General features: G+C 39.7%; 1 long non-coding RNA gene across 1 annotated transcript; it reads right to left on the bottom strand.

Annotated features, from left to right (window-relative positions):
• Positions 1-4,091: 4,091 nt before the first annotated feature.
• On the bottom strand, positions 4,092-15,070 carry LOC121642436. The gene is made up of 3 exons (XR_006010884.1): positions 14,987-15,070; positions 13,519-13,525; positions 4,092-4,106 (listed from the first exon to the last, which is right to left on the bottom strand). It is a non-coding gene; the product is annotated as an uncharacterized LOC121642436 (long non-coding RNA).
• Positions 15,071-15,609: the final 539 nt, after the last annotated feature.

The following is a 15,609-nucleotide window of genomic DNA, read 5'->3' as shown; positions in this document are numbered from 1 at the left end:
CTATACATACTATGAAGGGTGTGTGTGGTGAGTGCACCCGCTGTTTGGAAGTGGGTGGAATGATTCCTGTTAGCTGTCACTCATCTACATCAGCTACTGAACATGAGCTTGTCTGCATTACCACAGCAAGTGTGTTAGCATACCAACTTCAGCATTTACCTCAAGGTACACACACATACAGCCATGAGTGTGGCAGTACAGTGAATTTATTTTGTATTTTGACTAAGTACAGCAAAAGTAAAGCGATTTTCATTTTCTTTCTTTTGTCATGTCGTCTACTACATGACACAAATATGTTAGCAAACATCTGCTTTATTTACTCACCAACAGCCTGTGAACAATTTAAAAATTCTTCTGATGAGTACACAGTATAAGTTTAATATTCACTTAATTTCAACTCTTTTTTTTTTTGCCCCACCAGAAATTCATCTTCATAATGTTCATCTGCATCTGTTGCTGCTAAGCAGGTAGTGGACGGTGAGTTTTTGCCGAAAACAACTTTTTGCTTCAGCCATTAACATCTTGCAGTCAAACAACTCGCGTGAATGTTTTTAAAAGAACATAATTGGAGTTTGGTGTCAGGCTCTGACCCCAACCCGAGCCTACAGGTGGATGCTAAGGTGGTGCAGAGCCAGGAAAAGAAGCCACATGCATTGTTTGAGCAGTAGCAGCAATAGTTGCAGCCAGTGGCGTTAGCAGGTATGAGTCAGAGGGAAAGACAAGTGTGTAGGTGAAATAGACCGCCTAGTATGTATAGGTAGGTTTGATATCCTGAGATCTGCCTAATAAAGCTCAAAGGCGTTGCCTCCTTTCAGAGAAACAAACCAGTAAGGTTACAGCCAGAGAGATAAATTGAGCTAAAGCAATGATTAGTTATAGTCACTCAACAAGAGGTGGAACCTCAGTGCTATGTCCAGGTAATTACTCTGGTTTTTAAATGAGCAGTGAACAGTGCATAGTGGAAGCTCTCTGACTAGCTGGCTCATCACCTATCTGTATACACAATCCCTGATAAATGAAAATGTCAAAGGGCTTTACAAGGCCTTTTAAACCACAGATTTTTGCACATTGACACCTCCTAATGATGTCTAATTCTGCATCCATCCTGTCCCTTCTCTGAGCTCTTTCCAGCTGGTAAAAGTCAGTCCCATGTTGACTCTTGTTTTATCTCTTGCTCTGTCCCTGTCTCCCTAGTTTTTCCATACATCTTCTGATAATGTCCTCTTGTGTTTCTTTGCTAAATCATCCATAGGAGGAGTTCAAAACAGTCAATGTGTTGATATCCAGTTGCTGGTGTGACACAGTGTAGTGAAAGGTAAACTTTATTAGCAAAAAAAAAAAAAAAAAAAAGTTCTGTAGTGCTTTTTGTTTAGTCTCAGGACACTGCAGGGTAAAGTTGGCTTCTAGAATAAAAATAATGAATGTCAGTGAGGTATCAAAATGAGTCAAAAACAGAGCTTTGAAGTCAACAGCAAGAGCCATTTTTCCGTCACATAAATAAAACAAAAATCAAAGATAAGAGCAAATAAATAAATAAATAAAGTAAAATTGACTAAAAATAAGTTAAAACAAAGAGATGCCACAACATAAAAGCCTTGCATTTAAAACTGAACTCGAATCAAAACTCAAGGTAAAAAGTGACTTTTCATATGGGATTTGAAGAACTTCGTAGGCTCTGCAGATTATTCTAGCGTCTAGGGCAGGGGTAGTCAACGTTGGTCCTCGAGGGCACCAATCCGGCAGGTTTTCCAGATTTCCGTGCCCCAACACATCTGACGTAAACTAACGAGTCATTGTGGAGATCCTTATAGGCTGTTGGATCTATTTAATTTGAGTCAGGTGTGCTGGAGCAGGGAAATCTGGAAAACCTGCCGGATTGGTGCCCTCGAGGACCAACGTTGGCTACCCCTGGTCTAGGGGCTGCCACTGTGAAAGCCTGATCCCCTCTGTGTTTTTAACAAGACCTCAGCTGCACTCAGTGCATCTAGATGATCTCCATGATCTTTTGAGGTCATAAAAGTGGAGCAATTTTGCTTCGGCTATTTGTTTTATCTGTTAAAATCTGGAATTGGTGACTGTGGTCACTTTCTGCATCACTCAAAGGCATTATCAATAAAGCACTCCAAGATCTCTAACAAATTCATTCCACTTCAGCTTTATTTATAAAGCACCTTTGAACAATCACGCTGGACCAAGAGCTGCACAGAAAATTAAAATAAAAGTCAGATATAACATAAGAGCAAACAAAACAAAACAAACAAAAAAATAGTAAAAAAGATAAAACACTAATATAACATCATTTCATTCATTTCATTCATTCATTTCATAACAGCCCCCTCGTCAAGAAACAAATATAAATCAATTTAATCTATATCTATTTATATTAATCTATCTATTCATTAATAGTTAATTAATATAGATAAATAAATTGATTAAATCAATTATATAAAACAAATAACATTTAAAAAAGATGGAGATGGTATGTCGCTAACTTCAAACTCTAGGCACTGAGGGGTTATGAGTAAGAAAATTTTGCTTTAACCATCCTTTAGCATCTCACAGTTAAACAGTGGGACAGAGACATCTCATTTAAAGAACTCCAGTCAGAACTACATACAATCACTTACCACAATGTTGTAATGATGCTAATGACTCCACAGCGTAATAAAAATTTTTGCCACACGTTCCTGATCAGACATTCTTCTTCAGTCATTAGCACCTCCTGGTAATCCTACCCCATCACCTGAATACACACACAGCATACAGCTACTCCTGTTCCAATATCACATTTCTTTAATTAAAAAAAGGATAATTATTATCAGCTTTTCTCTCCTCAGCATTCATATTTTAAAGGCAATGCATTGGACTTTGTTTTCTGCTGCAGAGACTATTTAAAAAAACACACCGCTGTGTTGCCGTGTTAGCCGCTCTGATTTCACGTCACTCAATTAGCTGAAACAATGTCTAATCCAAAAATGATTTGGAGGTTTAATGAGGACTAATTTAACTTTGATTCTAAGAACAAATTAGTTTCTAATTTACTTCTGCCTTTTTCCACTTTCAATTTTAATGAAAAAAGTTATTTTTCCATTAAAAATCTTTCATTACTGGCAGGTGATTTGATCATTTCTTTAAATAAATGCTTTATGCTCAGGTAGTTCATTAATAATTTACTCAACTGAGATCAGCTTCATATATTATCCCTCACATACATCAGTGTTAGGGTATAAGCTCCTGACTGTGAAGGCAGCAGGATTGGAACAGATGGATGCTCATATGAACAAGTCACTGTGATCCAAACACCCTGAGCACTCCCCTTATCTGCCTGCCCCGCCACGCCACACAAAATGCTAAAGCTTTGATAGTGAGGAATACAATAAAAACACTATATTAGGTGAGAGATGCTGAGCTCGGAGCGAGTGCCGACAGATGGATGGTAGTGGGAACATGTTGCAGCACCCCAGACCTGCTACCGTCCAAGCAGAACTTAGTGACATGCAGGTTAGCGCTAGCGCTGCCCACACTATCACAGCTGCCTCCAATGGACTCCTGCCTGAACAAGCTGGGTTTAATATACATAAATGTTATCACACGGCTTTATTAGCTCTGACTCTGAACATGAAGCTCATATACAGCACAGCCCATAACAGCTTGTAGCAGCCTGAGTCTGCATCACTGCCATCCTACAGCTATGTAGCAGGACTACGAAGTTAACAGCTTGTATTGGGCCGGCGAACGTCCCGTCTCACAGCTTGCTTTCCTAAAGGAGCCACCGCCCCCCACCTTGCCATCATGGTGGTAGCAAGCAGGACTATGGGAAGTCAACAAGTCAGCCCACAACAGCTTGTAACCGTATCATTCAAACTGAGGTGCTAAAACCAAAGGCAAGGCTACACAACAACATTAAAGATGCTTCAAGCCAGCAGCAGTATCTCATTTGAGGTGGAGAAAACGTCTGACGAGGTGGAATTAGCAGCGGAAATTATGCTTATTTGATCCATGTCTCCGTATGTGAGGATTACTGACAGATGCTGCCATGCTTGGCTATAACCTGGAGGCTCTGTAACATCTGATTCAAAGCACAAATATGTTCAAATGCTGATACTCTGAATATTATATGAACATCCAATATGTAGACGTTCACACAGACTAAGAAGCAGTAAATCTTACTCTTTTTGTACCAAAGTAGGAATTAAAGTCTTTTCCTTGACTTCTGCTTCTTCTGTTTGCCTTCGGACAGCTGACGGGAATGCTGACGTGATTTAAAAGTTGGTTTGTGATTGGTGGACAAGTCAAATCTAAGTTCCAATTGCTCTGTTGTACAAAGGCTCAGTAGAGCTTGATTGTTTGATTATTTGTGTTTGATTTCATTTTTAGGGCTAACATTAAGAACTGTTTTGAAATCGCCATGTTCCCAAGGTATTCTTCATTTGGTTGACCAATCAACTTTAGGTGTAGGTATTCTTTTGCAGTCACAGTGATTCTTACTTTTCCGGCTCTGTGAATGATCTGTCGCTGCAGTTCAGGCAGAAGAAAGAGGTCGTACTTATCATCTGGGTGACTGGGGGAAAAGCAAAGACGACCATGGATCATTTAACTTGCACGTTTAGATTGAAATGGAGGACCATCCATACTCTGCCCTGCAAGGCCGAGTAAAAAATAGCCAAGAAAAGAAAGAGAAATAATGACCAGGAGAAAACAAGCGTGTACATCGGTGGAGCATTTACCAGATGGAGGCAATTGATGAAGGAGAGAGACTTCAAAACTGACACGGAGGTTGCAGCTTTCTGCTGGATAGGTGAGTTAATTCAATCTAACAGTCAAGTTTTTTTTGGCGTTGTGTTAGAAACAGGGCAGGGTAGTCCAGCAACCACTTTATCCTCCTGTTTAAGTCAGATCATTTACTGTTACTCGCTATATAAAACGGCAGAAACGGCTAATTTGTTAGTTAGCCTACAGTAGAAAAGCTCCATTGCAACAGTTTTCAGTTGTTGCTCTTCACAGAAATCACCGTGTGCGTCTTTCAGACGTGTTTTCTGAGAGCTTTTCCTCATGTTTCATAATTTATTTAAACTGATTTGTCAATGAGGGTGGAGGTAGTTGTCCTCCTTCTAGTCAGATAGAGTAGACCAAAGTAATACCAGTTTCTCGTCGTGATTTAATCACTAGAACCGCAAGCATTTTAACACAAAAATATCTCGCAGATAATAATTATTTCAAATCAATACATCGCCCACCTTCCCTTGATAAATCAGCTGAAATACGATTTCACACTATAACATTAGCTATTAGCAGTAGCTTGGTACTAAATACATGGAGGGCACGCTTGTAACTTATTGGCATAAAAAAAACAAAAAAAACAAATGAACAAACACCTGGATACTCAAAATTGTGCAGGTTGTTGACATTTTCATATTTATGACTCTCGTCGGCTTCCGTAGTTGTAATAACGTGCTTAAACGGTGAGGTTCCAGGCAACTTTTTCATCCAGGACCCTGCGTGACATTGCAGCTGAGTTTCCCTTTGTGAACGCGTCAACACGCTAGCAAGCAGATGTAAACAAACTGGCCATAACGTGCTGATTCAGCAAAAAAACATTAGAAGAGATCCTCGGAGGAACTGGGGGGGAAAAAAAAGACAGAGACATGGCAAGAGATAAGACAAGAGTCAACGTAAGACTGTTTTTTACCATCTGGATACTGAATTAGCCTTTGTCAGGGGGTGGCAACATGTGAAAATCAAAGTTCAGGTAGTGTTGCTTTCATTTTTGAGGATATGCCCAAATTATCCTTCAAACAAACACAATAAAACGTGACGCAGACACAATAAATACATGTACCTGTAATCAAAAGCAAGAATTTTCTCAGCCTAAGTGTACTTAAAATAAACAAACTAGTCAGATGGAGTCTCTGATCAGATTTGATTAAATGTCACTTAAATGAGGAGTTAGGATGACTATTTAATATGGCTGTATTTATTCTTTTTTATACATCTTTGACCTCAAAATATTCCAAAATGTTGGACAACCAACATTCCTCTTGTTGTAAAATAATTTCCGAAACTAAAGTTCAAAGTTTTTCAGTTTGAATGTGTTTAGAGCAAAAGTTGCTTTGTTCTTTGCAGAAAAAGAAAATGTTGAGAGAATATTGTTGCTGTTGTTGTTAGGTCTTAAAAATATCAATAAAAACAATTTAAAGACATAATTAAAAGCATTCAGTAGCACTTAGAATTTGGATTATTTTCCTCAAAAACAAACTTGGCTTGGCTGGTAAATTTAGGAATCTACCACCCCAGCACAGCCTGAGCATCATAAAGTCCACAGAGGTAGAAGCATGTGGCATTAGTTTTGAAAGTTTCCTCACTTAACAACTGGAACTGAAAATGTACGTGCAGCTTGCGTTGCTTTCTAATTAATCTGCAATCATATTTGACCTGAGGTTGAAACATGTCAGTGAAATTGCTCTGAACTCAGGCTGGTATTCTGGACTACGCTCCAGCATCACAGAAAACACCGTAGAGGGTTCCCAACTAGCAACAAAAGGCAGGATAAAAGACTAGTATTTTTGTAAGGGTCTCATGAAGTATCTGAGACACTGAACTAGCAGTCACTCTGCCTCACAACACAGGACTTTGTGCCCAAGGCTCATTTTCATTATAAGGCGGTACACGTGTTGACGGGGCCGATATCAGGCTAATGTTGCGTGGGCTGATGGGAGTTGCCGCTGCAGCAAAGTCTTTTACTTTCTTGTTTCACAGCATGGTACATCTCAGTCACTGTTACTGCTGGAAGCTCACATTTCTTTCATGTTTAAACCATGTGTGACAGACATGTTTCTGTGGAAGTTGAACATGTAAATCAAACTGAATTCTATCAGAAGCAGAAAGCAAAATCCAGACGATCATTAACACTGAGCTTGAGACATTTGGCAGTGGTCTGGAAAATGGTTTGTGCTGCAGTTTATCTGATTTGTGTGTGTAAGTGTGTGTGCTTGTTGTCTGCCCAGTGACACCCTGTGAGAGGCTGCTTCCTCCGAGAGTGATTGGTTTGTTGGCGAGACAGTCTGTCCGTGCAGGTGGGAGAGCTGCCCATATCATCATTTCATTTTCTGCCTGCTTTCACCACTGTCCAGTCCCTGTCACTCACCATTCTCCAAGCAGCTAATCAGACCCCCTTCTCTGCCAGCTCCATATTTTATCTTCCCATTTTATGTTGTTGTTTTCACTGTGATCCATGCCTCCTTTTCCCCCTTTTAGTTTCATTGTATTTTCAGATTTTAGAGGCAGACGAAAACCACTGAAGAGAATTTACATGAAAGTTGACACATTTATTTAAAAAAATACTTTCAGATTCTCTCGCTATTGTGCTTAATTGTTTTTCTGCAGTTACAAATCAAGACTTAAGAAAAAAACATGGATAATTTTTCACCAAAGCAGACTGATGAAAGGGCAAACTGTAAACTGGAAATGTATATTAATCTGGATATGTGGTTGGTAGTACTGGAAAGGCGGAATAAACCCTGGCATTCAGCTGACCCTTTGATATTTAACTGTTTATTCTGACCTGAACCGGACATTTTGAGAATGGGTTCGGATACAGCAACACTACATAAATTTCTGACCTTAAAATGCTGTGCTTCTGACTCGTTTGATGGCACATGGACATTCGTTATGCATATTCCTGGAGTCGTCTTTTTTTCCCTTTCTGTTTTTATTTAATTTATTTAATTTCTTTTAAAGTCTGTTTTTAATGCATGAAGCAATAACAGCTAGGAGCTTGGCTATCCATCGTTTGTTGAAGAAGACAGAGCATTACCTCCGGAAATCGCATGGGCAGTTCTGAGCAGAGTAGCTGATATGTGACCAGCAAAAGGAACAAACCAGAGAAGAAGAATAGGATCAGGAAGGGAACAAAAAAGTAGAAGAGGACGCTAGAATGCACTATACATTAGAATGCGATAAACGATTCCTGTGTCAGATGGAAGTAATTCTTATACAATGTCCCTTTAAAGATAGCATATCTTAAATCTTCCATGGCCATGTTCTGTCACTTCAGAGCAAAATATCCCCAAAAAAAACATCCACAAATCAGCTGTGGATGGCAGCAAATAAAGTTTCATGTTAGAGCTCATACATCAAATTTGCATACGAATGAAGCCCTCCGTCCATCCTCTGTGTTCATTATGTGCATATTTCAGTTCATTTAGTTATTTTTGAAGAGCTTTTGGATGCCTATCCAGATGTAGCAGAAGCAGCAGTACCACCACAAACTGTGGGGGCAGTGTTGTGCAGTACAGTTCACAGGCAACTATTGAAAGGACCAGTGAAGAAGAATGTAGAATAAGCTGCAATGTGTTTAATGGCTGCACAGTCCACCGTTGTCAAATGTGCTGTTTTTATATCTCTCTGAAAATGTACTGTATATGGTCCCCTCCACCATCACTGTTTCATATAGTCTGAAACTGACGTCAGAACTCAAATATAAACGCTGAACTCTGCACTTCACTCTAGTGGATGTATTGCCTAATGTTGACATACTTGCAGCAGGTGCATCCCCTTGGATCCGTGATCTCTCCTGTGAGGTTCCCGTGGATGTAAACATCCCTTACACACATAAAAGAAGCTTTGCCGCTCACAAATAATACACTGGAGACATCTTCTGCTCATAACTTTCTGCATGGTACTCCTTCCTCTCACACGGCTGAACTAACAAAGATCCACTGGCTGAGGAAAGATGTCCAACTCCATTTAATATAACTTACAGATAAAAAGCAGAACTCATGCACATGCGTGCAGAGATCGTCTATAATGACACACATTGCACTCTAACAGCTAACAACCTTGCTATTTCAGAAAGTGGGGAGTAACATTGTTGTTTTATTTTATTTTTTGACATAGGCCTTTCCAGCATCATATCAAGCAGAATGATGGTCTGGCTGCTGTGTTGTGCTGAAAACAACACGGTTGTGTGGTTTGGTTTTAGTAAAACCCTTTGGAGGCTTTGGCTGTATGAATGTGCTATATAAATAAACTTGACTTTGAACAAATTTACTTTGCCAAGAGGAACTTTATGGATATAAGGCCCCGCTTGATAATTAAAGTATTATTCTTTATTTTTAAATTTGTCTATTGCTGAATTGACATATTTGTCCAATATCAAGGATCTGTTGCAAAAGTCTTTATGGCAGACACTTCAGACTTGCCGTAGAGCCCATGTCACATTTAATGAAACAACGTGGAGCATATTTGGGATCATAATGTTTGAGGTCATCTGTGTATTAATGGCATTGATAATCATACTAAACTAAGTTGTGTTGTTTGTCCAACAATAAATTTAGAGGTGCATTTGTTTAAACTCCATCCCTAAAAGCCTCCAAGTAACTAACGCATATCAAGTGTCCTTCATGCTTGCAAGTGAAAATGACATGATTTAACTGAGGAAGCTTTATTCTTTAATCCTATGTCTATTCTCCAATCATAGTCATAAACGATATCTTTATTTAGGACTCATTGTTTATAATCTAATGAATCTAGTTGAAGAATAATAATTTTTTTTCTTTTTAATCAACTGACTCTAGACAATAAGGACCCTTAACATCTAAACTCAGGTATAGATGAAGAATGAAGACCTCCGTTGTAGATTCCTGTTTGTGTTCTCCACATCTGACAATGACAATGATGTGGATTTGGTCCACCTTAAAAAATGACCACATTATTTTAGATCTGAACTAAAGATGCTTGCGGTAATACTGTATTGATCTATGTTTTGTCTCTGCAAAGCTTCAGCTCTTGTTACCATGGATTTCATGAGATGTTGGAAAAATTCTTTTGAGATTCAGCTCCATGCTGACATAATTTATCACAAAACTTTTGGTAGATTTGCTGTGCAATTACCCTCCCAATCTCCCATTTTACCCCAGTCCAACAGCGCTCTGATATGTTTAGCTCTTACGACAGGGAAGGTCACTAAAATCCACTCAAGTCATGTTTGTGAAACCGGATTGATATTGCCTGAGATCAGCTGAAGATATACTGTGACATAAAGGGGTTAGCAAACCAAATCAATATTCAGACTGGGATATTAAAATCATCTCTGGAAACCACAAGCTGCAGCCTGGACTATTAAGACAAAGCAGGTTGGGTTCATGGATTCATGCTGGTGATGCCAAAAATATCCCTACCATCTGCTGTCTCAGCAGATATGGAGATCCATTAGAAAAGAAGTCATTTTTCCAGTTGCCTTGTTTTGTTGAGTCTGTTCTATTCAGGATGAACAGGCGGGAAACACTGTGTAGACATTAAGTGAAGCTCGTGACCTTCATCTGTTGGCTGGTAATAAAAAAAAGGTGTTCAGATTTCCCAGTCAAGTGCACAGGGAACGTTGTAAACTCAATTCAAGGATGGTTCATTAGAAAAGAACAGTACTACCTCTTAAGAATATTATATGAACTTTAATAGTTTACTGAGACTCATCAGTCAAACTAAGGTTCATAAACTCCCTAAAGGTCTCATGGGCTCCAGTAAAAGTTCCCACTGTACAAGTTCCTGCTTCTCTCTCAGTTTATTTTGCAGGACAGACTCAACCATCATAGAGAAGAATCCAACATGGAAAACAATTTCATTAATTAATCATGGGAAGATGGTTTCTGAGTCTTCCAAGCATTTTTATCTCACATCTTCATCTCTCATTTATCTCCCTCTTTCTTTATCTCTACTCAGCAGGAAGTTCGCCTCAGTGACAGTCTCAAACCAGCCCCCACCTCCCTTATCCTTGCCCAGCACAAGGAAAACAACCATCCCAGAACACACACATAGTCATTAACAGATACGCTCATTCTGGTTAACTGAAAGGCATACGGGCTTACACACATACAAGCTGCCTACCACACTGAGGCCCCAAACATGAGCATTGAGTGGCCACATTAATTACATGAGCAGTGGGGGTTTCCCTCCCTGCCATGTCCTCTGTGGGCCCCGAGATATTTAATAAACCTGTCACCGCCAGGACTCCATGCTTTAACCTAGAGCTAATGAGATACACCAGCAAAACACACACATGCAGATGGGGTGGAAGGCGGGTCACGGGGTTTTGCCATTTACAGATGAACTGAAAGCTGGATGTCAAGCAGCCGGTCCAAAAATCCCTAATCCTCCATCAAGCTGGCCGAGCATGTGTCTGCAGTTCATGCAGTACAAAGCAAAATCTTTAAAGGCTTTTCAACAGCTGATGGGTTAAAAAACAACACATTCATGTATACTTCTTTTTCTATTTCAGTGCTATTAAAAAATCGAAATATTTCAATGTTCCTTTAGTGGACTAATCCCAGGTCTTTCTGGATATTAAACAGCCACAGTATGAGCACTACCTCAGTCAATAGTGACATGATTCACTTCGAGAGGAAAATGAGCATTAGCACAATTTATTCATGAGACATTAATGCAATCTGATTAGAAATATTTATAATAACAAGGCAGCCATGTTTATGTGTCCACTCTGGTGCTAAAACTGTGTTTAAAGCTAACTTTAGCCTTTAGCCTCCATATATGAACACTGAAAAATGTGACAATCATGTCATCTTGCAGTTGTGCACTCAGACCCTCTGTGGAATTCGAACGTTGGTCTCCCGCATGGGAGATGGATGCCCTACCGACGGAGATATCCAACCGCACCATCTAATGCCTCTGGCATGTCTTGCCCTCTGACACTGGTAATGCCCACGTTGTGCCACCAATTAAACCCTTTTTCATTTTTCAACATGGTCCATCAAGATCTCAGTCTCACATTCCGAAAAAAGCTTCTTCTTCCCTCTTTTTCCCTCCTGAGCCATCATGGAAATGAAATGATGAATATTTATTCTAGGCATTCACCTGACCGTTTATGGCCACCATGTGAGCGTGGCAAGGCGCTCCCTTTAGAGTTAATTCTAAATTTTTGAACGGAAAAAGGCTTTTATAAATCTGCAAGTTTTTGTGCGCTGCATTTCCCTTTTTTTCCTACATATGCCACCTGTAGTCTGCTTTGCTATGCACAGTTTTATAAATGAGGCCCCAAGTCCCTGCTGCAAACACCAGTGCTACTGGTGCTACTGGTGTACTGTTCAACACACATGAAAGCAAGATTTTGTGAGACATCATCTCAAATTCTACAAGCAATACTCCAGTTAATTTATTCAGCCACTCAAGACTAAAACTTAATTTGTTTGAAGCAACAAGTTTTCAAATTTTCTTTGAGAATATCCAACTTGTAAAATTTAACAGTGCACTTGTGGAAAAACAGATCTCAAACTATTAAGTTGCCTATGTTAAATTTAAAAAGCATCATTCATTGTGTTCTGGGTTGCACATAAATGACATAGTTCATAGTAGAGAAAAATGAGCAGCAGGCGAACTACAATCAGTCTAACCAGTGAGCCCAGCTGCAGCAACACCACCCCAACCCATCTCCAAATCAGGCTGCATCACTTACAATAGGAGAAACTGCACAGATTAAGTCAAAGTTAAACATTTTACAAGATTAGGAAAACAATGAAGCAATACTTTGCTTGATGAGCTAGAACTAAGCCTGGTTCAGCCTTTTTTTAAAAGGCTAACATTAGTCTGAACACAACCTCAGTATTTCAGATAACCATGGTGAACTTTGTAGTGGCTGTGCCCACAATGTCTGTCATCATTTCAAACAACAGCTGCTCACTTTCTGGTGACATATCACACTCTCTCACATGCTCTTTGCCCATCTCAAACCTGGTTGGGTCAAATATACCTCTGAAGTCTTCTTAAAAACTTTTCCTTCACCTCAGTGGAAAACATGGCGAGTTAAAGAGACAGATGAGAAGGGCCGTTCATATGGACTTGGCAAAAGACAACTGTGGAAAGAGAATATGTCCGCACTTTTTTCAGGCTGCAATGTGAGTCTCCTATGGTGAAATTCCAACTGTTCCAATGATGGATGAGAAAAGAAAAACATAGTATATACTTTGCCCTGTGTGTTTTTCCTATGACAATATTTCTTCTGTACAAGTAAGAGTGGTACAATAAAGAGCCAGTAAAGCTGCTCTTCCCACGGATGCCTGATTCATTTCAATTGATTAAGATATTAAGAACCTTTTAAAAATAAAAAAAAAAAGACTATTTAATCCTACCTTGGGTTTAATGTGTTTATACGAGATGTACAGAGGAACACTTTAGCAATATAGGTCCACCTGTTCAAATACTTGCAACAACAAATATCTAATCAGCCAATCACTTGACAGTAACTTAATACATTTAGTCCTGTAGACATGGTCAAGATGACTTGCTGAAGTTCAAACTGAGCATCATATTGAGAAAGACACGAGATTTAAGTGACTTTGAATATGACATGGTTTGTTTGAGTAGTTCTGATTTACTGGGATGATCACACACAAACATCTCTACAGTTTACAGAGAATGGTCTAAAAAAAGATGGTAGAAAGGCAACAGGAAGTCAGACCAGCACTGGTTCCAACTAAGGTCTACAGAACAGCATCTCTGAACACACAACACGTCCAACCTTGAAGCAGATGGGCTACAGCAGCAGAAGACACACCGGGTGCCTCCTGTCAGCTAAGAACAGGAAACTAATGCTACAAGACACAAGACAAGACAAAACTGAGGCTGACAGCCAGGCCTTCTTGTCCAAAATAAGTGTCTGACCTCACAAAGGCACTTCTGGAGGAATGGTCAAAAAGTCCTATAAACACACCTAAACCTTGTGAAAAGCCTTCCCAGAAGAGCTGAAGCTGTTGTAGCTGCAAAGAGTGGGCCAGCGTCAAAATGAACTCTTTTGATTAAGAATGGGATGTCTGTCCAGTTTATATGAGAGTCAACGCAGGTGAGCTAATACTTAGGGTAATATAGCTGTAGCTTTTTTTGTAAAAATAAATAAATAAATAAATAAAATGGTACATCTGTGTTGTGCCTTTGCATGTTCCAATTGACATCCCAAGGATGGGATTTCCCTTTACACAATGCCAGCTGACCCTGAAAGACAGTTAAAAGATAACTGGAAGCTGTCAGAAAGCTCTCAGCTGTGTAGCAAGCACTTTGTCGGTGGTAAGTTTATAAAAAACTTTGTTTTGCACACTTTCCAAGTCTATTGGAATGTAATGTAACTGATTTTGTCTTCCGGTTGTCCCAAGCCTATGTCCCATCCATCTTAGTGTTTGTCTGCACTCCTGAGAAAATATGGCAAAATGATAATCTGGAAAAGTTTGAACAATGATAGCAAACAAAAAAGGATAGATATTCTTCTTGTGTATAATCGGGAGGACAGTCATTAAGTTTATTTGTAAGCCATGTTTTATGTGATGAAGTAAATGAACAAAAAAAAAAGAAAAATTTTTTCCAGTCCATGATATGATTTTCCCGTTTGCAGTGGTTCGTTTTTCCTGATTTCATGTTTTCCTGTAGCGCCTGTTCTTTTCTTGATCATGTTTGTCTTTTTTTAGTTTAACCTTTAAATTTCTTTTTGATGTTCTTTTTTGAGTATGTTAAAAGGGAAACCAGAAAGCGAACCCACACAGCCATGAAACGGGATGAGGGGGGCTTTCTGCGTTTGGAAACCTGGAGCAGCGGCAAGACATCAGCAGGGGGCGGCATCGACCTGTCGTTCCGATGAGCGGAATTGGCGGGTCAACGCCATCTCAATGAACATCAGTTGATATGTACATGTCACACACCATCCAGTGACACCTCTGATGAAGACGGAAGACTACTGTTGAAACATGTCAGATAGACTTTTGCTAAAACTAAGTGTCTGATAACATAAGAACAATAAATAGTCACTCGATAGCGGGAGCTGGGTCCCAGCTAGCTTCTAACCGCCCAACAATGTGGTATCACTGAGAATGGTCTATATCAGTGGTTCACAAACATTTTCTGCAGGGCCCCCCCTGGATAAAATATACTGCCCCCCCCAAATGGGGTTGTAACTTCTTTGGTTTTATACTGTCAGACACTAATATTTTGAGACATACAAGACACTGTGGCCTCTCTTCATTACCCACCATTGACCATAACCATTACTTGAACATTACCTGGTCAAACCTAGGGCAAGATATGCCCCGTCATAGTTTATCGTCTTTTTTTTTTTTTTGGTATTTGACATCTCTGTTGTTGATGTGGCTAAAAACATTCTCTGTTTAAACACACACATCAGACACACTGATGCTGACAAAACACTGTGAGCACTCACACTCTGTACAAGTCAGCGAAATCTCAGTCATACACCAAAGCCCTCAGTATACACAGAGCTACAGTAGTGGAAGCCATGTCAGCCATCTCTGTGACTCCTCAACTCTAAATGCGCATGTGAGTTTTAAGAAGTGGGTTTGTGAGTCAGAGAGGGAGTGTATGTGAATGTATGTGAAAGTAAAAGCAACCAATGGAGACAGAGAGAAAGTGTGTGTGTTTTTACCCAGACAAGGTTTTAGAGTGATGATAGGATTAGATTAGCCTGACAGTAGCAACGAGGCCAGCGTATGTCTGAACCTTCAGCTCTGCCAGTCTGGGGATTAAGGCAGAGCATGGATTCAAACACACACTCTCACAAAAGCACAAACACTAATTTTTTTCATTTAATTGTGTAAACACAAA

Source organism: Melanotaenia boesemani, chromosome 6 (assembly GCF_017639745.1).
Source record: "Melanotaenia boesemani isolate fMelBoe1 chromosome 6, fMelBoe1.pri, whole genome shotgun sequence".
In the NCBI taxonomy this organism is placed as follows: Eukaryota; Metazoa; Chordata; class Actinopteri; order Atheriniformes; family Melanotaeniidae; genus Melanotaenia; species Melanotaenia boesemani.
This window is presented reverse-complemented; position numbering and strand designations above follow the sequence as displayed.